This window comes from Misgurnus anguillicaudatus, chromosome 3 (genome assembly GCF_027580225.2).
Source record: "Misgurnus anguillicaudatus chromosome 3, ASM2758022v2, whole genome shotgun sequence".
NCBI classification, from domain to species: domain Eukaryota; kingdom Metazoa; phylum Chordata; class Actinopteri; order Cypriniformes; family Cobitidae; genus Misgurnus; species Misgurnus anguillicaudatus.
Genome location: NC_073339.2, coordinates 21,260,359 through 21,286,394, shown reverse-complemented (window position 1 = coordinate 21,286,394; position 26,036 = coordinate 21,260,359). Strand labels below are relative to the sequence as shown.

The 26,036-nt window shown below is 35.8% G+C and overlaps 1 long non-coding RNA gene across 5 annotated transcripts; it reads left to right on the top strand.

Moving 5' to 3' along the window:
- The first annotated feature begins 6,851 nt into the window (after positions 1–6,851).
- On the top strand, positions 6,852–13,121 carry LOC129426047 (uncharacterized). 5 transcript variants are annotated; one of them, XR_012367638.1, is made up of 9 exons: positions 6,852–7,924; positions 8,712–8,816; positions 8,904–8,984; positions 9,439–9,842; positions 9,978–10,037; positions 10,216–10,276; positions 11,279–11,460; positions 11,572–11,684; positions 11,820–13,121. It is a non-coding gene; the product is annotated as an uncharacterized lncRNA (long non-coding RNA). The 5 variants fall into 5 exon arrangements; XR_012367642.1 differs by having other exon boundaries at positions 9,978–10,068; XR_012367640.1 differs by having other exon boundaries at positions 9,439–9,866.
- The last annotated feature ends 12,915 nt before the right edge of the window (positions 13,122–26,036 follow it).

Below are 26,036 nucleotides of genomic sequence, written 5' to 3'. Positions count from 1 at the left end.
ACTGCTGGTGTGTAATTGAAATCACAAATGTGCCTTTAGTAATATCATTGGCATTTTACAAATTTGTCTTTCCCTATAAAACCCCCTACACAGCAAAATCTGGAACCTCAGAATAACTCTATAAGAGTTAATTTCAACACTTTAAAAGTGTCTCATGGGGTCCACTCCCAATAGAGTTATTTTAACACTTTTGAAAGTGTTAGCACATTGACTCTTTTAAAGTGTTAGCAATTGACACTATACAGAGTTAAAAATCTAACTATAAATTTACACTGATAAGTGTTAAATATTTTTTATTTGTTAAAAATTAACTCCTTCGGTGTAATTTGTTAACTACAATGTAGTGTTATTTTTTAAATACAATGGTGTTAATATGGTAAATGTAAAAACAGAAACATATTACGGTACTTTTGGGACAAAAAACTTTATTTTTAAACAGTTTTTTTAATGTAACAATACAGCAGTATAATCGATCATTCTCATTATAAAACTGTTAAGGATTTCTTTTTTAAATATCATCTGATCAACATTTATTTATAACAGAAAAATTGTCATGCATTTAAGTGTTCATTAAATTAACATATATTAACATCCGAGACAACTAAAAAGCACATTCCCAATGTATAACAACAGTACAGATATTTATAAACAGAGTTTATGGGATGCGTCAGTTCATACAAACAAGTTTGACTTCATTTCAATCCAAAATCCATGTTGGTCTTCACATAATACAGCAGAATATGATGAACCAGTAGCTGTAAGGAGGTGATATGATCCTCGGTCAGATCTTCGGACTAGATATTGAACTTTTCTGTTAATAAAACAAAAATAAAAGGGAAACATTCATTATTAAAAAACCATACAAAATGCATTACAGAATTCACATACAGAACACATGACAAAATACTTTGAAAATAGTTATACATTTATGTTTTGCACAAAAATACTCACTTTGTTTTAAAATTTCTCTTCGTCTGAAGAAATTTTCATGTAGGCCTATTTCTGTGCTCCTCCAAAGTCCCCAAAGCAAATCTCCTGCACACATTAATGGATTTAAAAATATATATTTTAAACTTAAACAGCATATAAAGCAAAAAAAAAACAACAACCAAAAAAACTTCCAAAAACATTATACGAGTATGAATTGCTCCATCTGAGGCTAAGACCTAAACTCAACTGCTGCATTCATGACAATAACACATGACTCTTAATGTTAAACTTGATACTAACAGCAATATAAAACATAACACCTCACAACTCTCAAATGTTATTGATCAAAATCGTATTTATTGAACATTTACATTACCATTTACAGTGAAAGAGATGATCTTCTGCTTGCATCATCCAAAAACACGGTTCAGTGTGTGCGGTAAAGAGGGGGAGGTCTTCTCTATTTAACACCCTAGGAGTTAACAAACTCCACTAACAAAACACTGTAGGAGTTAATTTAAAAAAAAAGTGGTAACACTCTGTTTTGACACCAACTCTTTATTTTTATAGAGTTAAATAAAATCGTTTTAACTCAATCCAGTGTTAAATTATCTCCGAACTCTTTATATTTCCATTAACACCGTAATTTTAACTCTGCTAAATTTGCTGTGTAAGTATATGCAAAAATAAAATGTCACTCTTCACTTTCCTTTCCAAATAAAGGTAAAAGGCTTGAAAATTATTTTATTTGATAAACCTTGTTTAACCAGGCAAAACACTCTTGCACCTTGAACTATGCGAACCATCGTTTATCCAATTCTTCTTCCTTGCATTTAAAGGACTTTGCTGAAAAATAATTGCCGTTTAACAAACCAGTATTTCTGAATAGCCTGAGGCCAGGATTAACCGGATTTGAAGCGAAAGTATTTGATGAACGTAAAATATGTGCAAGGAGCACTCGGTTAATATCATCATCTCATTTTTTGACAAAGGGGGAGTTTTGCAGTTTTTGCATCTGAGCTGCTTAAATGGTTCTTTCAAAGAGCACCTATTGTGCTCCGCTAAGTACTGTATATTTAGTAAAAATATTTAATATTAACAAGATGCATCACTGTTATTGATATGAATAAGGGAGATCACAACGGTCAAATGGCCGCTCTAGTCCTGCCTTCCGGTAAAACTACTAATCACCTACAAAGCCTTAAATGGCCTAGCACCCTTGTATCTTAGATAATTACTATCAGAATACAATCCATCACATACACTGCGGTTGCAAAATTTGGGTCTTTTAATTATCCCTAGAATAACAAAAGTGTCTATAGGTGGTGAAAAGTGATCCTTTTCCTTCCCCTAAGCTCTGGAATGATTTGCCTACTGATGTCTGAGAATCAGACACAGTCAATCACTTTAGACTTTTCTTTTTAACAAAGCATTTACATAATTTGTCTAGTAAATGTACTTATCTCGCAATAGTTCAACTTGCAATGGCCCCATAAGTTAAAGACCAGGTACCAAGCACTTAACTGTGAACTCTTCATCCCAGCCCCGAACCCACTTTTTGGACAAGGTCTTCTCCTTTAGAACATTTGGCTGCAAATTGTTCAAGAAGATGCTGCAGGTTGTGCTATTCACCATTTGCTGCGATGCCTAAGACCCCCAAAGAGGAAATCCTCCACCTCTTGGCTGTGCTTTTAGAGTCTTTTCATGAGTTTAAAGAACAAAACTAGTGATAAGGGGCAGCCCTGGTAGAGTCCAACATTTAATAGGAATGAGCTCAACTTACAGTACTACTATAGGTCGCAGATAGATGAAGCCATATGCAAATAGCATGTCCAAATAGAAGGAGACCCTTGTTCAGACCCAGGGCATGCTGGAGAGATTAAATCTCAGGGCTGTCTTGGGAATGTCTTGGAATTTCCCCCAGAAAGATCTTGAAGAAGAAGCCAGGTAAAAGCAATCTGTAATCAGCTTGTAACCTCCATGACCTGGTCCTGGATAAAGAGGAGGAGAATGGATGGATGGACATTTATCAAAATGGATTTCTAAATGAAAGTAATTAGGTGGATGTTAATCTGACCAATCACAACACAAAAAATAATCTGTATAAAAACTTAAATTCACGTATACACAACAATTTTGCATTGGAATGAGAAATAAATAAAATAAAAGACAACCATGAACACACATCTGGCCTTACTGTGTGTAATAACACATAACACAGGCATATGCACCCTTCTGTTCTGTAAAAAGAAAAGAACTACAAAAATGTCAGCCAACCATTAAATTGCTATTCATTCTATTTGAGAATAGCCTCGAAACGATGGTTATTCACATTCATTCAGTCACAGTCAAATACGGCCAGATTTCCATCTAATTCCAGATAATAACATTGTGTTTAATTAACATTAGACAATTAAAGCAGTAATTATTAATCATAGCTAGCTCCCCACAGGCGTAAGACACAAAGAGGTTTTTAACTCATTATTGGAGTTCCTCCAGCACTCATTCTGAAGACAATTGTCCTCATAGGTATTGAGTTCAATTACATAACAACACTCTTGTTTATATCTTAATAAAAGAATGTGTAGCGGTCAGAGTTCAAATAAGATTTAACAGAATTTTTTTCACCCAAGAGATGCTCCACCTATCTCCCTTACTGCCTTTTCAATTTTTGGACAATTTCACACTGCAAGTTGTGTACATATAATACCAGTAATGTGATTGCCATTGTATCTGTGGTCCTATCTGTATATAAATAGCAATCATTGATTGGTCTGATGATAGCTTTGATTCTTATTAGGGGCTATTCTTTCTTTCTTGTCATGGGAATAAGCTGTGAAATGCCACAGTGACAGCTCTGATTTGCCTCAGAGGCTCAGTGGGTTTGACTAGCTCAAGGTTATGTGACCTTACTCCAGAGAGAGAGAGAGCGTGTGTGTGTGTGTGTGTGTGTGTGTGTGTGTGTGTGTGTGTGTGTGTGTGTGTGTGTGTGTGTGTGTGTGTGTGTGTGTGTGTGTGTGTGTGTGTGTGTGTGTGTGTGTGTGTGTGTGCGTGCGTGCGCGCGTACGTGTGTGAATGCCAGTGTGAATAGAGGCTTTAAGTTCATAACTCTACCACACCATGTGCTGTAGATCAGGATTATTGAATGGATATATCAATCACTTGTCTGACAGCAACATTGCTTCTGAGTTTAATATTGTAAGAAGGTCTGTGAATGTCAAATTTCCTTTGACAGATCTGGTGTATACAATTCAACATTATTCAGTACATATATTCTTAAAGTAAAAACTGTACAAAATTGTTTAGTATAATTTCAACCAAAATCACATATTTTGTTTTTGGAAAGGCTTTTCTAAGACCATAGGGGAAACCAGTGCTGCTTGTCACACTTTCATTCCTGTGACAAATTCTCAGGCTGATTTTTTGTTTTTGTTTTTTTGTTTAGACACATACCTTGAGGTTTTAGCTACAAAAACTATTCAACATTTCCACAGGTCATTGAAAACATAACCTTTACTGACAGCTTGCCTCAATTTATATGGTTTAAGGGTAACAACTAGTTTGTTTTTAATTTTGCGAAAATAGCGGAAGTTTTTTAATGACTTAAAAGAGATCAAGGATATACAATTTGTTTGTCTTGATCCAGTAATTGGAGTGATATAAAGCACTTGATATTTGGACATAAATTGTGGGAGTTATGAGTATAAATGCGCCATTTTTAGGCATTTTTTTGCACATGACCCCAGAATAAGCTTATGTATATTGACGGTTTCATCGGACGTACGTGCGCTGACACGATACACGTCTGGATCCGAACTTTACTTCCGGTTTCTTTTTTTTAATGGTCTGACTAGTTGCTAAACTGATCTCCTGAACAAATGCCTCGTCGAAAATAAAAAATGTTTTGGTTTCCTAGATAATCTATGTGTTGTTTTTTCTTCGTTATATAAATAAACTACGTTTAAAGAACTTTGTTGTTATTTATTCTTGGCGGAGTTTACCGGAAGTTACGTGCGGACCATGACAGGTGCTTATGTTGTTGAAACCGTCTATATGTACCACATTTGCTGTCGATACCTCATTCATGTCCCCAGTCATAGCCAATCAAGTCCAAGCGGCTCTGCACACTTCAGGCATTGGGCAAGGTGTGTCGACGGTGAGTCAAAAGTTCAACTATTTTGATAACTTTTCATATTTGAACTCCTAGGAATATTTCAGCACTCCGATTGGGGCAAAAAACCTAGGACTAGTTCATTTTTATTTTTTGCAAAGAATAACGGAAACTTTTTAATGATTTAAATGAAATCTAATATATACAATTTGTATATATAAACAGTTTGTCTTGATCCAGTGATTTCAGTGATATAAGGCACTTGATATTTGGACAAAAATTGCGGGAGTTATGAGCATAAACGCGTTTGTCATCGCTATAGTGCTACCTATAGGTCAATCGGGTTGATACTCTCTCAATTTTGCGCACGATTGAGACCTACCATTTCGGAAGATGTCATGTTTCTAGGCCTTACGGTTTGATCTGCACGATTCGTTTAACGACAGAATAATAATAATAATAATAATAATCCTAACAAATACAATAGGGTTTCAGCACTTCATGCTTGATTCACCCATGTAATAAAATATTAGCCATATCCAAAGAACGCCGGAATTTCCTATATCTAACATCAAAATTAATACTCGTCATCATTAATAATTTAGCTTTCATTCTTTAAGTCTATGCCAAGTTAAGGTTCCATTAATATGAAAACCATATAACCATGCCCAGTGTTTAATACACTCCCCAATTAAAGTACAGAGCCCTATCAGCTATATGACAGCCCATCAATGTGGAAGCCCATGAGCAAATAGTTTTCCAGTGTATCGGATAGCCTTCTGCTATCCCTCCCCCCTGAAGGCGATCAATTTTATGTCAGTTGAGAGCACCCCATCTGAATTTTACCCCTGTACTAATAGATGATGATGATGCTGCCCGTCACGCCACTAATGAGGATCTTGATACGTGTTTGGGTCTTGGCCTAGCGAGCGTGCGCTTGTTGCCGTCTATGTGGGCCCGCCACAGAGGTTTACTGATGAACCCCAAATCAAGGCCTCCTTAGTCGGTATATGCGTGTTTGTAATTTTAAATTTTGTTCAATATATCGGACACATCTTAATTAAATTTCCATTCAACTCCTGAAAGCTGAACAGGCGGTTGGTTTCCCTTTGGTCAGTTGTAAAATTCTAGGCAAATTTCGAAGGGCTTATCGTCTCCATTTACTCCAGTGTGTTCCTGTCACGATGTCTGGCTGATACTTACAGACTGACAAAAGCATGTCCTTCTGAAACACCAGCGCCCCAGTGCACCGTCTGAGCCATAGAAGACGAACTACTCTCAGTTTCCATAACATTTCTTGTTTCATTATCCTCTCCGGAGCGTGTCAGGAGAAAAGGAAAAAGATCTAAACCTTTCCTTTCTGCATTCGAATTTACATCTTTTGCTCATTTCTCAGCGTCTGCCCCGCACCGGGAGGATACTAATGAAGGGGAGACTGAGATCTCTGCTGGGATCCTGGAGAACCTGGAGACAGGAGAGAATGCAGGCTGGTGACGGCACGGCAGCCGCGATTTCCATACGAGTACAATCAGTTTGCCGAGTTTTAAAGTGAATGTTTAAGTAGCCTAAGAAATAGAGCTTTGATTTGCCCTCTGATCAAGCCCGAGACGTCTCATTCAGAGAATAATGATTTTTTTCCACCTAATTTCACTGTTTCCTTCTTATCTCTGAGCTTACAGGTAGTGTAAAACCCAATGGTATTGTCTTCCCAGAGATCTGCGGGTGAGAAAGGCCTTTCTTCTACCAGATTAGAGATGTGTGTGGAGAGGGGAGGGAGATGAGAAGAAGAATTGCAAATGGAGAGTCATTAGACAACCCAGTCTCATGTAAAAACGTACCCTGACTACGTTGGTCCAATTTGCAAAACGTAGAGGAGTTACAATAATGGCCCTAGAATTGTATGACTGTTACATTTTTTTTCGCCTATTCTTTTAATGGCCCTTGAATTGTATGACTCTTACTTTTTTTTTCGTCCAAGTCACGTGACTTTCAAGCTACCGGCCGTGAGAACAAAAACATGGCGGACATTCTCTCATTTTTAATGGAAAAATCTATATTTTGAGTTAGTTTCTGAATAAAAAGAAGTTTTGATTACATTTCTAGCGAGAAATATATACTTTATTTTCATAATATTCACTCAGTGAATTTACATAATCATCGCTTGCTTGATTTTACGCAGATTTTCCAGATCTCGCCAGAATAATGTGAAACTGATACGTTTTGGTTGCTATGGACACTGCCAGGGCTCGTCACATGACGTCTTTTAAAGATTTTATTAAAACCGCGTTCAGCTACAGGTAAAACAACATTCAGAGGTGATTTTAACAACGCTCCACGGCGCGTGAGAGTAAGCATTTTAAGCGTTTTCTGATCATGTAGGTAAGCGCTTTTATTAGACGTGATGCATGCTGGGTGGGAAATTATTTTTTATCAAAGACTCGTTGATGGTAATTAATATAGATATGAATATACATTTTGCAACCCTGTATCACATGAAATACGTTCTGAGGAAACTATTTTGCAAATCGCAATTACGTTACATGCCAACATATAAGCAGTGCTATTACGTTGGTCCTTAACCTAATATGACCCGTCGCCATGGACACAAGGGGTCGGATATCTAAAGTTAAATATTTTTAACTTACGCGTGAAATGGTTGATTTTAAAAATATATATATTCTAAGTAAACAACAACAGCCCAGGTTTAGTAAACATTTTTTTATTAAAACTATAAATAAATATTCTGCATCCATTTTAGGTGTGCCACTGTGGGTAGCTCCCGCACACCCCCGTGGCTACGCCCCTGCCCTGACCCAAATCTCGTTCTCACATCATCGCGATGTTTATCATCTATTTACAAACCTCGCCAGTCGCCTCATCTTTGTGAGTATACCATTAAATTTCTGTTTGTTCGATATTAAATTCATTATATGTTTTTTATTAATCCAGATCGGCTTCTAAATGTTGTCTTAATTGTATTGGTCATCTATATTACATTCTTTTTGTTCAAAATAGTGATTAGCGCGTGATTAAAAGTCACCTTATGTTATTCACCATTAACATAACGTGACAGATCCTCGATCATTTTATTATATTCATATTTTTGGAATTAACTACCAATGTTCTTCTACTGTGGTATTTTGTGTTTATAGTACACAAATCATACCTTGTTTCTACCGCAGTTAGTTTACTTCTACTGTGGTAGTACAGTAACAGCAAACCTTATGCTTTTACCACAGTAGTTCAGCCTTTTTATACATAGTAAAAAACAGTAACAACAACAACACCATGCTTTTAATACATTTGATGTACAATTCAGAAATCTTAAGACATTCAGATCCTTCTTTTTTGGTCAGTTTTAATCTATTGCCGTTTTATTTATTTATTTATCTTATTATATAGTCTTATGATAGTGGGCGGATCTTGGGGTTTGTTGTAAATAGTTATACACATACAATGTTTAGTAAATAAAGAATTTTGATATATATATATATATATATATATATATATATATATATATATATATATATATATATATATATGGGCTGGGCATAGATCAATTTAGATTTGAGTATTTAGGTATTGAATGTGATGCTGGAGATTGTATAATTATTTTTCACTTTTCTTCAGTATAAAGTGTTTTATCATTCACATTTTTGTGTTGAAATAGATTAGCCTATCCCCTGTATGTCATCGATGCGCTACTTCAAAGATGTGAGGAAAAGAACTGCGAGTAGTCTGTTACATTGCCTGTGTTATTGCCTCACATTTGCAGGTAAGTACCCTTTTTTCTGTGTAAAACTGAATTATTGTTTTAAAGAAAAGACCTTTAACTTATCTATGTCATACTATGTTCAATCAGAAATCAGGTGAGGGCATATCACACAACATTGCCTTGGCCGTACCAGCATTTCATGTTTATGGGCACAAATTGCCCTGCCAGGTAATTCATTGACTTTATAGGGATATCAGGATAACACACATCATTCACTCCCTGTTTGGCCTCAATTTTTCCTGTCTATGCACTGCAAAGCTGAAATTAGCCAGAAAGGCCTAAAATAATCTTTAATCTAACAATTTTCCAACCTGACGTTTGTCTAAACTTGTTTCAGAGATGCAATGTATAAGACAACCCAGTGGAAACCGTTTATCTCAAATCTGTCTGGGTCAAACTAAACACTAGAAGCAGAGGATTGTTATAACCAAATTGGTTTCCTTTGTTTCTTTTTATGCATATTACCTAATTTGTATAATAATTACAGTAATATAAAGTAATAAAAAGAACAGCTTTGCTATTTTTACAAATTAAAAGATAAAATACCTTAAGATCACTATAAGCAGTAGGGTCATGCTTTGTGTACAGTATGTGATATTTTACCACTTTGCTTTAATCATAGATCAAGTACAGTACCAGATGGCTTGATGGGTTTGGGCTCACAGACGGGGAAGGAATGGAAAGGCTGTGGTCTTTCCTCCAAAGATTTGCCAGAGTCACAAAGGAGATGACTCCATCTCATCGCCTTGACCTACTGACTGATGCCCTTTTGCATTAGGGACGGGGAAAACAACTGACCTAGGTGTGTCTACTGCTGTATAACCTTTCAAAATTCTGTGCTGGTGGTTCAGTGTTTATACATTTTATATTTTCTGGAGTGAAGCCGATCACACACCAAATGGTAAGCATACTATTAGTAGATTAAACTGTCTTTTCATAGGTGCAGCTCCTGCAAAGAGTAGACAAAGCAGAGAAAATATTGATTCTTGCTCAGGAAGATATCTCATGTCATCAGAGAGGCACCAGGTAAACAATGCACATAAGAAGCAGGTAACAATTAGTTGTAGATGAGAGAATATTACATTCCATTTATAAGTGCATTTTGCACAAGAGTATTTAGGATTGATGTGTGTCTTGTTTTCTGTTATTGTTGTTGTATAGTGTTGATTTCTGAAGGAGACATGGAGAGATGGAAAAAGCTAGCCCAACAGAAACCAATAAGTAAGGAACTGAAGTTAAAGTCTTAAATACTGTAAGAATGTCATGAATACTATTAACAAAGAATATTGCAAATGTAATACTTACCTTTCCGTGTACAGTAATAAAATATAATCATGTTAAGAAGTAACATGAAATGAATGACTTTATTAGAGTGGTAGTAATGTCGTCTTTTCTTCAGACACTGTCTGTAGATGGAAAAGGGACTACATCATCAGACTGATTCAGTTCTACAAGTTCAAGTAAGAGTTTAATGTTTTTATGTAAGACTTTGGTAATTACAGACGTCTTTAAAGGAAAACACCACCGTTTTTCAATATTTTACTATGTTCTTACTGTAGCTCAACTTGGATGAATTAATGCATACCTATCTTTATTCAATGCATGCACTTTTAGTCTTTGTTAAGCACTTTGTGAATGTGTTGGCATTTAGCCTAGCCCCATTCATTCCTATGGCTCCAAACAAAAGTTTTATTTTGTGCCACCATACTTACTCGTGTAAATACATGGAAGTGTTTGGTGGCTTCTAAATTCATCCCTGTTTGGAGCCATATGAATGATTGGGGCTAGGCTAAATGCTAATACATTCACAAGAGATTAAAAGATTAAAAGTGTACAAAGATTAAAAGTGCACGCATTGAAAAAGATAGGTATGTATCAATTCGTTTAAGTTGAGGTAAGAACATAGTAAAACAGGGCTATTCAAATCTTACCCTGGAGGGCTGGAGCACTACAGAGTTTATGTACCATTAAACACCTGTGATTTTGTAGTGATCATGAAGACCTTGATTAGCCTGCTCAGGTGTGTTTGATCAGGGTTGGAGCTTAACTATGCAGTGCTCTGGCCCTCCAGGGTAAGATCTGAATAGCCCTGTAGTAAAATATTGAAAAACGGTGTTGCTGATGTGCTTCAACGTGTGATTTATAGTAATGGCATCGTTTTGAAGGAAACTGTCACCGGTGGTTATAAATTAAAGTATTGCCGCATTATTGCAAATCTTCATGTGGTGTAATTAGTAATCTATTACCACCAAGGCCTTACTTGTAACATATGTTTGGTCAGGTGTACCACGGTAATGCTTTCTGCTTGCTAGCTACTGAACTTTTGTGCTGTACTTTTTGTAATGTGTAGATATGGGACTCGTGAGTCACACAAAAAGGGTGAAACAGTAATCTGTCTGTTACTGTTCTCTGATCAAGTGTGTACATAACGTTTAATACTAATTATTTGCTAACCATTGTAGAATTGAGGACTCTGCTGAACATTGAGGAAAAAATACTGTATCGGGAGAAGATGGCAAGAGTCTGATTCAAACTTCCAGTCTACCCTTAAAGATGTGGACCGTGAGCTCAGAGTCCAAATGCAAGGCTAGAACTGAATCAAGGGAGAGAGCAGTCGTCCTCCACCAGAGAAGAATATATCCAGGTATAGTGCTAAAAGTGGATAAGTAGATACAATATGACATTATAGGTTTGAACTTAAAAAGGACTATAATACAAACTAATACATTCATTTTTTTGCATGTGTGTTTCCTAGCTTTGCTTCAGATGGGCAGGGCATTGCCATTAGACTCTCCAAGCAGGTAGCCAATTGATTTTCAGGAATCATGTGATCCCTCTTGGCATGTCTACTTCTGCTTTAATGACACTGTAAGTATAGTTACTTAACCCTAGTAACCACACAGCAGTCACTCTAGTAACCATCTGACAAACTAACTACCTGCAAATCATATTAGAAACCACCTGGTAACATAACATAGCATTTTGTTTTCTTTTGTCTTCTAGATTGAAGAAGATGATGTTTCGAGGAGTCTAAAAAGGCGAGGGATTGATGCCTTACATATGAAGACTCGGGCAGCTGAGAAAAAGTGCGTGCTTTACCAGGAAATGAGAAGTCTAAGGGGCCAGTCACACCAAAAGCGTTTATGGCAGTTGCAGGCGCCTTTTTTGAATGATATTCTATGGGCAGGGCGCGTTTGCGCGCTGTTTATGAGCGCCTTGCTGTTTTTTGCCGCCTGCCGCGCACACGTTTTTGAAGGAGCGCTGAGAGCGGAGAAGCGCCCGACGTCATTCGCGTCTTTCCATTGTCCAATCGAATGAGGGGAGAGGCGGGCCTTACGTTGTGGTGAGTGAAGTTTACAGTTGCTTTGAAGAACCGGAATCCACTCGCTCACTCTCTCCTGCGTGTTTGTGCACCTCTCACCCTCAAACAAGGTCAGAGCAAGTGTCATCTTTTTAAAGTTTCTGCTAATATGACAGTTAACAGCAAAAGAGCGCTCACGCTTCAATATTTGATTGACAAGACAGCTGACTCGGTGGTTGCTTAGCAATATGAAAAGCCGCGTCGCACTGCTCTTTTTTTTAAAAAAAGGCAGTGCGTCGCGCCTTGCGTTTGCAAGCGTTTAAAGCGCTTTTGGTGTGACTGGCCCCTAACTGAACACCCCATCAGCAGCAGGCCTCTAACATTTGGGCTCTAACATCAAAGACACTGAGCAGCCTGGTGCAAAAGCTGCTCTCATTCAACGCCTCCAACACCTGGAAAGAAAACTACATCAAGCCATTGTGATGTTGCACCCACATCTATCGGACATTGTTCCTGCAGACAACCCCCACTTGTGTCAGGCCCTCCCCATGCCAAGCATACAGACACTGGTATACAATGATAAGAGTGATAATGATGACAATGTGGATAAATATGATAACTAGCACTACAGATTTTTTGTTAATTTTTAGTCTGATATTGTATTCTGTAAAAAGAAAGATGTAAAATGTATAGTATATGTTGCAGCATATCATAGAAACCTTTATGGTGGTGTAATATAATGTTCGCCTTACTTGTGCAAACATGATGTTTTACTAGATCTGATTTATTATTAAACGTAGGTACTGTTTTTAAGCACACATATTCACACTAGTCTGTGTGAGGACAAAATTGTGTGTTTACCATTGTGATGTTACTTATTTACAGTAATGTACAAATGTGGTCAATGTGTGTAAGGTGTTTTGTTTTTGAATCCTTTTAAACAAATACTGTAAAAGTTTGTAAAAAATAAAAAGTTTTCCACAATCAGTTATAGTCATGATTTTAGCTATTGTCACAGCATACTTTAAAGGTGAATGAATAGTGATGAACTTAATAAATGACTTATACAATGATTTTACAGTCATAATCCACAAGACAGACTGCCACATACATGTTCTTACATAACCATTATATTGGCTTAAAATTCTCCCGAACTAAATTGATGTGGATTAATACTTTTTTCTTCCCATTATATTACCTTTAGTATTATATAGTTCGTTGCTATGGTGGTTGCTATGAGGCTGCTATCACTGAAACCACGTAGCTTGCATGACGTGTTTTCTTTTTAAATGACATTTAACATTTTCCTACAGAAAACAAAATTTGATAACTCAACAATATGATAATTTTCAACAATTTCTCATTCTCGATTTTGAGAAATTAGTTTTTTTGGTAGCAGAAGGTTACGGAAGTGCATTGTGTTGAAGGCGGGGTTTGCGTGTTCTGCTGTTTCGGCGTTGTGGCTAGAAGGGATACAGCAACAGCAAAATCTCGCGGATGAGCGCTGTTATTATCCTAATCCTATCCCCAAAACCTAACCCTAAACCAAACATTTCACGCGATTTAAGACAAGTTGCATCACATCTAGACAGATCCGCTGTTTCCATCCAAATTCTACCCCAAACATAACCCTAAATTGCGTAGCTGTATCCCATCTAGCAAAAAAACACTGTTTCTGCTAAAATATCTTAAAAAAACAACTTTTTTACATTTTCTTAACGTAGATCAACTAGATGCAGCATAATTAATAGTTTGTCTGAACTAGGTGTTTATATATTCAGTAGATATATGTTTTTACAGCCCTACTTTGCAAACTAGAAAAACTACAATTTTAGTGCTAATTTGTATCAAGCTGCATTAGACACATGTAGGGAATTGTAGTTTTTTTTTTAAACATTTGTTTTTTTCTTATAATTGGAGGTTGTAAATAGTGAGTTGAGAGTAAGGTGTTTAGGGGGATTTTTAAATATTTAATTGTTAAATAGGTTTAAATGAATTTTAACCATATTTGACAGTGTCCCAAGTTGTTGACTATATTGACATTATAACTGAGGCCAAGAGCTCTCATTAAGAGTTTGTCCCATGTCTATAGCCCCTTTTTTTGCCTTATTATAAGCCTTCAAAAATGCACCAAAGTGATGTTTCAAAGGTCCGTATTTCAAAGCAGGAGCCATGTAGATTCTTTATACTGACATATCTTATTCTGCAGGTCAAGACCTTTCTAACGATGTATTAGGCTTAGCTCTACAACAAACTTTTCATGTTCTCATTTCAAGTACACAAGCCATCTCAGGTGTAGTGTCAGAGAGCACTTTGAAAGCTCAATAAGGTTAGATTTAGATAAAATAAAGCTGTTTGTTTGTTTCTGGCTGTGTAAACAGACCCCACACCTTGATGAATACGTGGTGTTGGCCACACACACAAACTGTGCATTTCTGTTTGGGCTTATATGCATATGTTAATGCTGCTATGATAATTAAATTAAAAACATACCATTATTAAATAAGACCATAGTCTGATGGGTAGTCGTCTCCGATTGTAGGCTAGTAGATGATTATTAGGCCTATTGGTTGTCAAAACCCAGATTAGCAAACATTATACACAATGTTTGCTACATAATGTACATAATGTATGCTCTCTTGCATCTTTTGTAGCTTATTTATTTTTGTTTAAATGTGTTCTTTTGAACTCAACTAAAAATGGCAAACAGGCCTATTTAGTTTATCCATTAGAGTACCATTCCCCTCCTTCCAAACCTGTCACTTTAAGAAACATTTTAGCTATGTGTGCCAAATACAGTATAGGAAGCCTATGTATTGTTTCATGTTCCTTCTTTCTAAGCAGAAAGACAGGCCTGAGCAGTATGCAAACTATATCGTAAATGTATGTGGATCAGGTGTGTCAGTCCAGTCATAAAAATTCTGCCCACATAAAAAGTACTAAAGTAATTTATAGTAAATACCCATTCTATAGTAAAGCGTTGTATACAGTTTATATTATTTCAAACTTTCTTAATGAATGCTACAGCATACTTAATAAATACACTTTAAAAACAGATGTGTTAAAACAACACAATCAGTTTGGAACACCAAATTTTGTTACTTGTGTTGTCACTTTAATTTAAAACACAAAATGACACATAATGTCAAATTACTTAATCATTTCAAAAAAGTCCTTACAACTGAGCATAGCCAGTTTTTTACCTCATGGTGGGTTTCTGGTCTCATTTTTTTTTATTACTTTCAATTCATATATAAATATATATTTCTGTCATGATGGTTCTTTTCATAACATTAAATGTGGTAATAGAGATTTGCTTAAACTTCATCTGTATGATGGAGGAAAATCACTTTGATAAAGCAGATACACATAACATCATCATCCTCATCATCGTTCATAGCAACCATTATATTTAAATTGTACTGTTCAGTTGTATATCAAAGTATCCACAAGTATCACTACTGCTCTGACATAAACCAACTTTTCAAAATCAAATTTGCCAAATACCTCTCAGTGACAACAAGACTGCGAAAAAGTTGTTAAAGTTATGTAAAGTATTTAATCATAACATGAAATCGATCTTTGACTCACTGTATTGAAAAGTATGGTAAGGTCCTTGCCAACACCCAACCATACCGAAGCATTGATAAAAGATGAAACAATAGGCTACTTATCATTTACAACATGTGGCCTAAATTCAGTACAATAGATATTAATTGGTCCCCACATGTCCCAGGTTAAGGGACCACACTTATGGTGCCAACAAATGACAACAATAAATAAAAATTAGAGTGAATTAAAAATCTGTTTTATTCTTATAAGTGTAATCATTACAATACATTTGCATGAAAAATATTAAATTGCACCTAATACATAAAAATAAAATAAAAAATATGTGTGTGTGTTTGTAGGGATGGGGTCATGAACAAAATAAAAACAACTCAAAGTTAAAACATAAAACATTTTGTGTAACTAGCATGTTTTCTATCACTGATGCATCGCTACAGGCTGTTTGCATTGTGTCTTGACATGCAGTGTGTGACCATGATTGGCACACTGTGCACTGTGACCATGAACACCACTTCTCTGAAGCATTCTTCTTCCTTTCATCGAAAAGGATGCGGCAGACACAGCACAAATGGCCTCCATCTATCAAAACAAATATATTTAAGTCAAGCCAGTTAGTTGAAATGAATACTTATGAGCATATTTTAAGTAACATTTCAAAGGCAGTTTATTCATTTGTAACTATTGTCAAATTAAAATGTGGGTATTGCTGACGCTCAAGCAGGTCAACAAAGAAGAATTCCTGAGGCAAATTTCAGAAAGTGGAAACAAGGAAAACTCTGGGTTTTCCATTTCAGAAATGTATGTAAATCAAACATGATTCAGAAGTGTAACTCAATTTTAACAAATCTCACCACCACTTTATTCTTCAGTTTTAGCATTACTAACTGTAATGCCATAACTCATACAGTCGTAGGTTGGCCATCATTTTAAAACCAATTGTTGGTGTGCTCACCTTCTATCTCTGTTTGTAATTTAAGACAATGTCCTGGACAACACCCTTTAAGATGTTTTTATACATTAGGTCCCAAATGTATGTACAGAACTCTGTTTATGTATTCTGCATGTTCTGCCTGGAAACTGCCCCTTGAAAGGGTCACAATGTGTCACTGTGTAGTGGATTGGTCTATGGTTCTGTTCCAATACCTGTTCTTGTTAAAGTATTGTAATCTGTTGAAACTACCAAACCAGGTCTACTTGGCCTGGTCTACTATGAGGAAGAGCTTATTATTCTCAATGAGACATAAAAATCAGCACAATTTGAAAAGATACCTTAATCTGCAGTCATCACGATAGCTACAGCGGTGGCTGTTTCTGAGGACTGTTCTTCCAGCTCTGTAGAACATAAAACATAATAACAACTTTCTTAATACAACGTTTGAATCTAAATTACAAATTCATAATGCAATGTGTCAACATTTATACTGTCAATAGTTAATTAGTAAATTGTAGGTTAAATACAGATACAGTACAATTCATTGTTTGCATCTAAATATCAACAGCCAATTCAAAGTGTAAAATATCAGAATACCAACCATATAGATCATTTTGCAAGATGTAAACAACACTGGTCCAGAAACACTTCCTGTTTCAGTTTGTAACTGTTTTCTTTATTTCCCACATAAAGAAAACATCTTAAAAATGTTTCTTTAACTTTTTGATTAAATTTTCTATGTCATGTTGGTTGTATTTTATCCCAACGTTTATGATGTGTTAAGAAACTGATACAGAAAGTGCTTCTGGACCAGTGTTGTTTACATCTTGCAAAATGGTCCATAGAAAATGTTAAATGTCACCTGAAGAAATATTGTATTTATAAATTGTAATTTTCATACAAGTGAGGTTTTCTCTTTGTGTCCAATATCAATGGCAGACTTTTCAGAAGAGTAGTTTTAAGCTTGAACTTAAGCAATACCATTCAAAATGTATTACAATGAAAAGAAATACAATTTTCACACATGGCCTCTAAACTTTCTTGGCAACATCTGCTGTGTCTGTTGATTTGAAGATACTTAGAAGTTAAACTATCACACACAGATTTCATCTTTTGATTTGATTATTGTTTTAATAATGTGTACAGTGGTAAAATGTACAGTGTAATGACCACAATTACATATCTAGTAAACTATGCTTCTTAAGTTTAATGTTATATATTTATTTAAAGATAAAATAAAAACAACTCAGCGTACCTTCTGCGTCCATCGCCTCTGACATTCCTTCTGCTTTGTCAGTGGAGTTGCATTGTGCTGCATCTAATTAATGTATAGGGAAAAAAGAAACACTTAGAAGCATAACAAATAACTGGTCTTTCTGCACCACACAGCAGTATTAATGAAGAAATATTATTTTATAGATAAAATTCAACTGTTGCCAAGGGCCATCACAATCACTAGTCAAATTCAACTAAACAGCTATAGGATATTCTGGAGAGGTGCCTTTTTAGAAAATGTGTCCACTTTAATGAGGAAACTGCAACTGAGAAATAGTGTTACATCCCTTACAAACTGTCATAGACACATACAGAATCTATAACCGTAATCTGTTTCAATTGAATTACATTTAATTTTTAAAGTGCCAATTCATAACAAAGTTACCTTACAGCACTATTCAAACAGAGTAGGTCTAGACCATACTGTACTCTTTATATTATTAGGCTACAAACTCTCAGGAAAAAGGTACATGAAGATAAAAAAGTTGACATTGGGGCAGTACCTTTTCAAAAAGTACACTTTTGTACCTAAAAGGTATACATTGGTACCGCCAAGCTACATGCTGGTACCTCATAGGTACATATCTGTACCTAAATGGTAAATTTTAGGACCTTTTTAAAAGGTAGTGTACCAGTGACAACAAGGTACAACTTTTATACCTTTTTTTTCTGAGAGTGCAATGGCAACTTCCTTTTAATATGCAGCAACCTCGAGCATGGTTTATAATGGGCAGCCATTTGCCTCGACTGGTTGAGGTGAGGGGACATGGAGAAATATAGTGGCCCACACTCTAAAAATGTCTGGGTTCTTTCTTTTACACATGTTGTGTAAATATTGGACAGAACACACCACTGGGTTAACACTGACCCAATGCTGGGTTGTTTTAACCCAACTGCTGGGTTATTATACCCCATGGTTGCATAACAACAATCCAGCATTTGATCTATCCAATATTTCCTCGTAATGGGTCAAAAATTAACCCAACCAGTGCTGCACTATACAAAGACTCACATGTAGGCCCGTATTATTGTTTAGTTAACTTATTTTTCCCACTTTGCATAGAGCCAAATGATCTGCCGAAACTCAGCTGGAGAAACAAAACCACTGTTAATCTCACTTACTGATTTCAAATGAAATCTCCTCAGCAGCTTTCAAAATGGCCTCCAACTGGTTCCTTCCATAATAGGATGGCTTTTTGAGGCTGTTGGGCAGTCCTGCAACTTTAACTGTCATGCCTTGATTTACCAGGGATTGGTAGGGGAGCCTTCCAGTACCTCTGGCATCCTCTGAAAGACACGGGCAAACACATGCATGTACATGTTACACATTGTAACACAGTTGGACAATTGTGACTCTCCCATCCCGTTAAGAGCCAGTGTACAGGCTGTAAACAGTGTGTCGGTAATGTGTCATAATCTTATGGTTGATGGACACAAATAAGTTATTGATTTGATAATAATGCCATGAAAACATGAAGGTATATTAGGTTATCAAGACTTAAAAAGTGTTTGGACGTATGCTTACTATATTTTTGGTTAAATAGATCTTGCACTTTCTCAGCAGTACATTGACTTCAACTCTGGTTCTCAGTATTGCGGCTGAGAAGCTGGCTACAGATGTAACAACAGACAACAATCAATTTTATAAAACTATATTATTTTATAAAACTATATTATGTATATTGGCACTATTACGGACCTGAGTCCATTTCTGTGGATATACAGATATTTTATATAACCAATATTACCTTTGAAATGCAGTGCAAAGTTCACTGTGTCTGTTGAGTCCAGGAAATCACTCGTTTGGTCTTCTTTTTCAGCTGAAAAAACAATTCGAAATAAACATGTTAAAATAAAATGCTAAAAGTGATTGAAAGTAAGGACTTGGAAATCTATGAACAGATAAAAATATACATGTATTAAAGCAACTTAAGTGTAAATAAAAAATTAACCAAATGAAGAAGAAAACTGAAATGTAATTAACTTTACCAGTGGAGGATTAAACATTTTTAGAATTTCTTCAGCCTCTCTGGTAGCTGCTTCAAGTTCAGCATTGTCAGCTTTCATTTCAAGATGCTTTGAAATAGTTGCAGCTTCCTGACATAACTGGTCGAAACCTGAAGATGCCATATTGAAAGAATGAAGAATGCAAATAGAAATAGGCAAAACAAATTGAAAGAGGGACAAACAGAGAGTGAGAGAGTGTGTGTGTGTGTGTGTGTGTGTGTGTGTGCGCGTGTGTGTGTGAAAGCGTAGGAGAGTAGGGCTGTGCAAAAAAAAAATCATCTGCAATTCTCATGCGTGTTTCATCAGTAAAGCCGGTTCCGTTTAGATTAGAAGTAAATCGCCATCAGCTGCTATCAGATGGAGCGGCATTTATTACACAGACACGTAGTTCACAGAGAAGCTAGGCAAAATCGGGTTCAAATCGAGGAAAATCGACTCCGATAATCTAGGCAATTTTGCCTAGCTTTTTGGTGAACTACGTGTCTGTGTAATAAATGCCGCTCCATCTGAAAGCAGCTGATGGCAATTTACTTCTAATCACGGAACCGGCCCCACCGATGAAACACGCATGAGAACCGCAGACGACCTCTCCGCACAGCCCTATAGGAGAGTGAGTGAGTGAGTGAGTGAGTGAGTGAGTGAGTGAGTGAGTGAGTGAGTGAGTGAGTGAGTGAGTGAGTGAGTGAGTTGGAGAGTGAGTGAGTGAGTTGGAGAGTGAGTGAGTGAGTGAGTGAGTGAGTGAGTGAGTGAGTGAGAGAGCTTTTGCAAGTGATAGCTCTTAAAAGAGCCGTTGGTTTAAATGTTGTGAAGCGTTTAGATGGAGGAGTATGAGATGTATGTGAAGAAACTGCAAGACAAAAAAATTGTGAATTACAAACTTTGGATATATTTTTTAAATTCTTTATTTACTAAACATTGTATGTGTATAACTATTTACAACAAACCCCAAGACCCGCCCACTATCACAAGACTATAAGATAAATAAATAAATAAAACGGCAATAGATTAAAACTGACCAAAAAAGAAGGATCTGAATGTCTAAAGATATAAAAAGGCTGAACTACTGTGGTAAAAGCATAAGGTTTGCTGTTACTGTACTACCACAGTAGAAGTAAACAAGGTATGATTTGTGTACTATAAACACAAAATACCACAGTGGAGGAGCATTGGTGGTTGATTCCAAAAATATGAATATAGTAAAATGATCTAGGATCTGTCACGTTATGTTAATGGTGAATAACAAACATAACGTGACTTTTAATCACGCGCTAATCACTATTTTGAACAAAAAGAATGTAATATAGATGACCAATACAATTCAGACAACATTTAGAAGCCGATCTGGATTAATAAAAAACATATAATGAATTTAATATCGAACAAACAGAAATTTAATGGTATACTCACTCACAAAGATGTGGCGACTGGCTACGTTTGTAAATAGATGATAAACATCGCGATGATGTGAGAACGAGATTTGGGTCACGGCAGGGGCGTAGCCACGGGGGTGTGCGGGAGCCACCCACAGTGGCACAGTTAAAATGGATGCAGAATATTTATTTATAGTTTCAATAAAAAAATGTTTACTAAACCTGGGCTGTTGTTGTTTACTTAGAATATATATATTTTTAAAATCAACCATTTCACGCGTAAGTTAAAAATATTTAACTTTAGATATCCGACCCCTTGTGTCCATGGCGACGGGTCATATTAGGTTAAGGACCAACGTAATAGCACTGCTTATATGTTGGCATGTAACGTAATTGCGATTTGCAAAATAGTTTCCTCAGAACGTATTTCATGTGATACAGGGTTGCAAAATGTATATTCATATCTATATTAATAACCATCAACGAGTCTTTGATAAAAAATAATTTCCCACCCAGCATGCATCACGTCTAATAAAAGCACTTACCTACATGATCAGAAAACGCTTAAAATGCTTACTCTCACGCGCCGTGGAGCGTTGTTAAAATCACCTCTGAATGTTGTTTTACCTGTAGCTGAACGCGGTTTTAATAAAGTCTTTAAAAGACGTCATGTGACGAGCCCTGGCAGTGTCCATAGCAACCAAAACGTATCAGTTTCACATTATTCTGGCGAGATCTGGAAAATCTGCGTAAAATCAAGCAAGCGATGATTATGTAAATTCACTGAGTGAATATTATGAAAATAAAGTATATATTTCTCGCTAGAAATGTAATCAAAACTTCTTTTTATTCAGAAACTAACTCAAAATATAGATTTTTCCATTAAAAATGAGAGAATGTCCGCCATGTTTTTTGTTCTCACGGCCGGTAGCTTGAAAGTCACGTGACTTGGACTAAAAAAAAAACGTAAGAGTCATACAATTCAAGGGCCATTAAAAGAATAGGCGAAAAAAAATGTAACAGTCATACAATTCTAGGGCCATTATTGTAACTCCTCTACGTTTTGCAAATTGGACCAACGTAGTCAGGGTACGTTTTTACATGAGACTGGGTTGCATTAGATGCTGGACAGGTTGTCAGAGAGGAGGGCCAAAACCTTTTGCTTGCATTCCACAGCCATAGATGTGAGCGTAGAAAATGTAGGCCACTGATGAAGTATATTTATATATAAATAAATAGAGTGAAATGTTTTATTGACGATTGTTTGTGTGAAGAATAAATGAGAATGACAGTCAATAAAAGAACCTACAGTATAGATTCTAGTAAAACTGAAGTTGTAAATCTAAAGAGTAATAATTACTTTATTCATTTATTAATTCTTAACACCATTTTAGCATCTGAGGCTATATTAACAGTGAGAATATTTGACTTCTGAGTCAGTGACAAAAACTGTTTGGCAAAATGAGATTCAATTCCATTTTTTTACTTTTTTTAAAAGCATGCATGAGGTTTATTTCAATGCACAGTGTATTTATGCACTGTAAAAAATACTTTGCTGCCTTAAAAATTTTTGTTGAATCAACTTGGATTTACAAGTCATTTCAACTTACTATTATTTATCTTGACTAGAGATGAGTTGTTTTAACTACAGGAGGTGAGTTGTTATAACTTATAAAATTAAGTTGACTTTTCTCAACTATATTTTATAAGTTGTGACAACTCATCTCCCTTGACATGACTTGTAAATCTGAGTTGATTTAACAAAAAATTTTAAGACAGCAAAGTATTTTTACAGTGTGTTAATTTTATGTAAAAAATTTACATTTACACCATTTTTTATAAAAGTTAAGACTGAATGGACCTGAAAATGTCAAACGGTGTTACCACCAATTGCGCCAAACAATGAGAAATATTAAATGTTTTACCCACCTTGATTGCATATAAATGTAATCATAAAAAAATCATTTTAATAATTATTTATGTTTATTAATGTAATTTGTTATGTTTTTGTAATATTTGTCCTGACATATGCTGAAAACAGCTCTGTTTTCTAAATAATTTTTGACAAATGATGTAAAAATGTATGTAAAATCATATTACACTAAACTAGATGATAATATTTTATTCCACATTTTTCTGAATATATTTATATTTTAATATAAAAATACTAGTTACACCAAATGACACAGACCGGTTACACCACATTGACATTTTTGCAATTAACCCCCAAATATTCTTTCAAAATGACTTGGTCCTCAAAAAAGAGAATGTATGCAAGTAATCTTCAAATTTATTTTGAAATTTTAAGCCTTTTACATTTAATTTATCCATACAGACACAAAATTAATGTCACATGACCCATCTCTAATTCATCTTGCATGTTTTTGGAATATGTGGGAGAAAACCGGAGTGAAGCCACGTTGACACAGGGCAACCCAGTCTCACGGCAAGTCGTGTTATAGTAACGAAAATTGTGATTCATTTATTTGTGTTTGATGACACGAATTTCCACTGTTTTTCGTGTCTCTGGAGACTAATGTCTTTTTCGTCCCTCCCAGCACGAATTTCTATCAATGAGCTCGTTTACATGCACACTAATAATGCGATTATAATGGGATTTTGTCAATACTGCGATTATACTTTACCTCATGTAAACGCAATAATTCGATTAAAATAATGCGATTAAGCTTATAATCGCAGTAAGTATAATCGCATTAAAAGAGGTGGCGTACGCCATTTATAATCGCAGTATGCGTCCATGTAAATGCTTTAATCGCATTTATACCGCATTAACTGAAGTGCGCGTGTGTTTTAGTCACGCACCTTAAGCACAAATTCGTTTTAAACTTTACATTAGGAAGTTTTACGTGAACTCTGCCAACACAACTCGCTGTCAGCAGTCTGTCTTCATTCAGAAATAGCTCAAATAACACGACATCAGTGTATTAAACCATTAAGGGACATTATAAATATAAATATATATAAATATATTAGTGACCACATCATAATGATAACTTCATGCTAATTCGCTCAACCAGCGCGGCATTACCTAATATTGGATATTTCTTGTAATAAAAACTTTTTTGCAATTGTTTACATGTCACTGAATATGCTGTTCTTGTTGCATTTACACAGCGGGAAACCAGCAGATGTCCTCAACTCGCTGCGTTTCGCGTAACTAAACAATGAATGTAGTAGTGTGTAATAATATCTTACCTTTTGGAGAAGTCAGTGTGGTAGAAAAAGCATTAAGTAGTGAATTTCACAGCAACTGCATCAGCATTGGATACCTGAGGTAATTTTATGTTATAGACCTCAGCAATGAATGAGCTTTACTGCATTTAAGTGCGCGTGAACTTCAAGTTAAAAAAGATTTGATTGGCTGTCAATGGTTCATCGTTAATCATGTGCCAAAATCGCTATCGTTATAGTTGTTGTGTGAACTCTGCTATTATCTTTAATATAAAACGATTTTTAAAACTATATTTTTATATCGTTTTAATGTGAACGCCCTTTACAGGCACTGTCATATTTATATCTTCATCACAGCACCGGATAATGAAATACTGTCACGACTGGGAAACAGGAAGTAGGACGCATACGCAAAGTTCACAATAAATAGATAACATTTAATAATAAATAAGAAACAAAACACGAGGAGTAAAACAACATGCAGGTAAGTAAAACAGGAACCTCCAACACAGGGAACAGACAGGGTTGTAATGACAATGATCCGGCAATGAGTGTGACACAAACACTGGTATAAATACACAAAGACCAATGACACACAGGTGGAATGAATGATGATAAATAACAAGTGTCCAGGTGATGACAATATAGAACAGACACAAAACATGACACAGATCACCATGACAAATACATCCATAACAACGTGTTTGTCATTTAACGTAAGTAAATTAAAACAGTGGACCATAATATGTGATATCATCATTTGTGCTCTGCATTGGGCTATGTGTGAATAGTCAAAAAATTAAAACTGCATGTAAACCGGAGTGAAGAGGTTAGCTCCAGTCATGTAAACATCTTACTGCGAATAAGTCCTTACTCGCATTACTGGAAATAATTGCATTATTGGTGTGCATGTAAACGAGCTGAATGGCTGATCGTGTCTGTGGGACGACTTTCTTTTTCGTGTCATTTTATATTTTGTTTTCGAGTCGTTGTTTTCAATTTTTTGACCATTGTCACTTGGGGTTTTGGTTAGAATCACTTTCTGCGACTTCCTAACCCAAACCCCAACTCTAACCCCAACTCCAGGTGAGAATAGTTTTAAAAGCGGATGAAAAACATGTAGAAACCAATGCATAAAATTACATCCTAACGCAAACCCCGAATCTAACTAACCCCAAGTGACAATGATTTTAAAATAGGAAAAAACTATGAGAAAACAAAATATAAAATGACAATATAGAAAGTTGTGCCACAGACACGAACAGCCATTGATAGAAATTTGTGCTGGGAGGGACGAAAAAGACATTCGTCTCCAGAGCCACGAAAAACAGCGGAATTCGTGTCATCAAACACGAATAATTTTTTTTTACATTTTCGCTACTATAACATGACTTGCATTGAGACTGTGTTGCACAGGGAGAACATGCAAACCCTTTCACATGACCAAGCTGGGTCTCAAACCAGGAACCTTCTTGCTGTGAGGCAATTGTGCCACGAAGATTAACAATTAATAAACATATATAAGTATTGTAGACATACAGAGGTAATAAACTGACTTATGTCAACAGAGACTT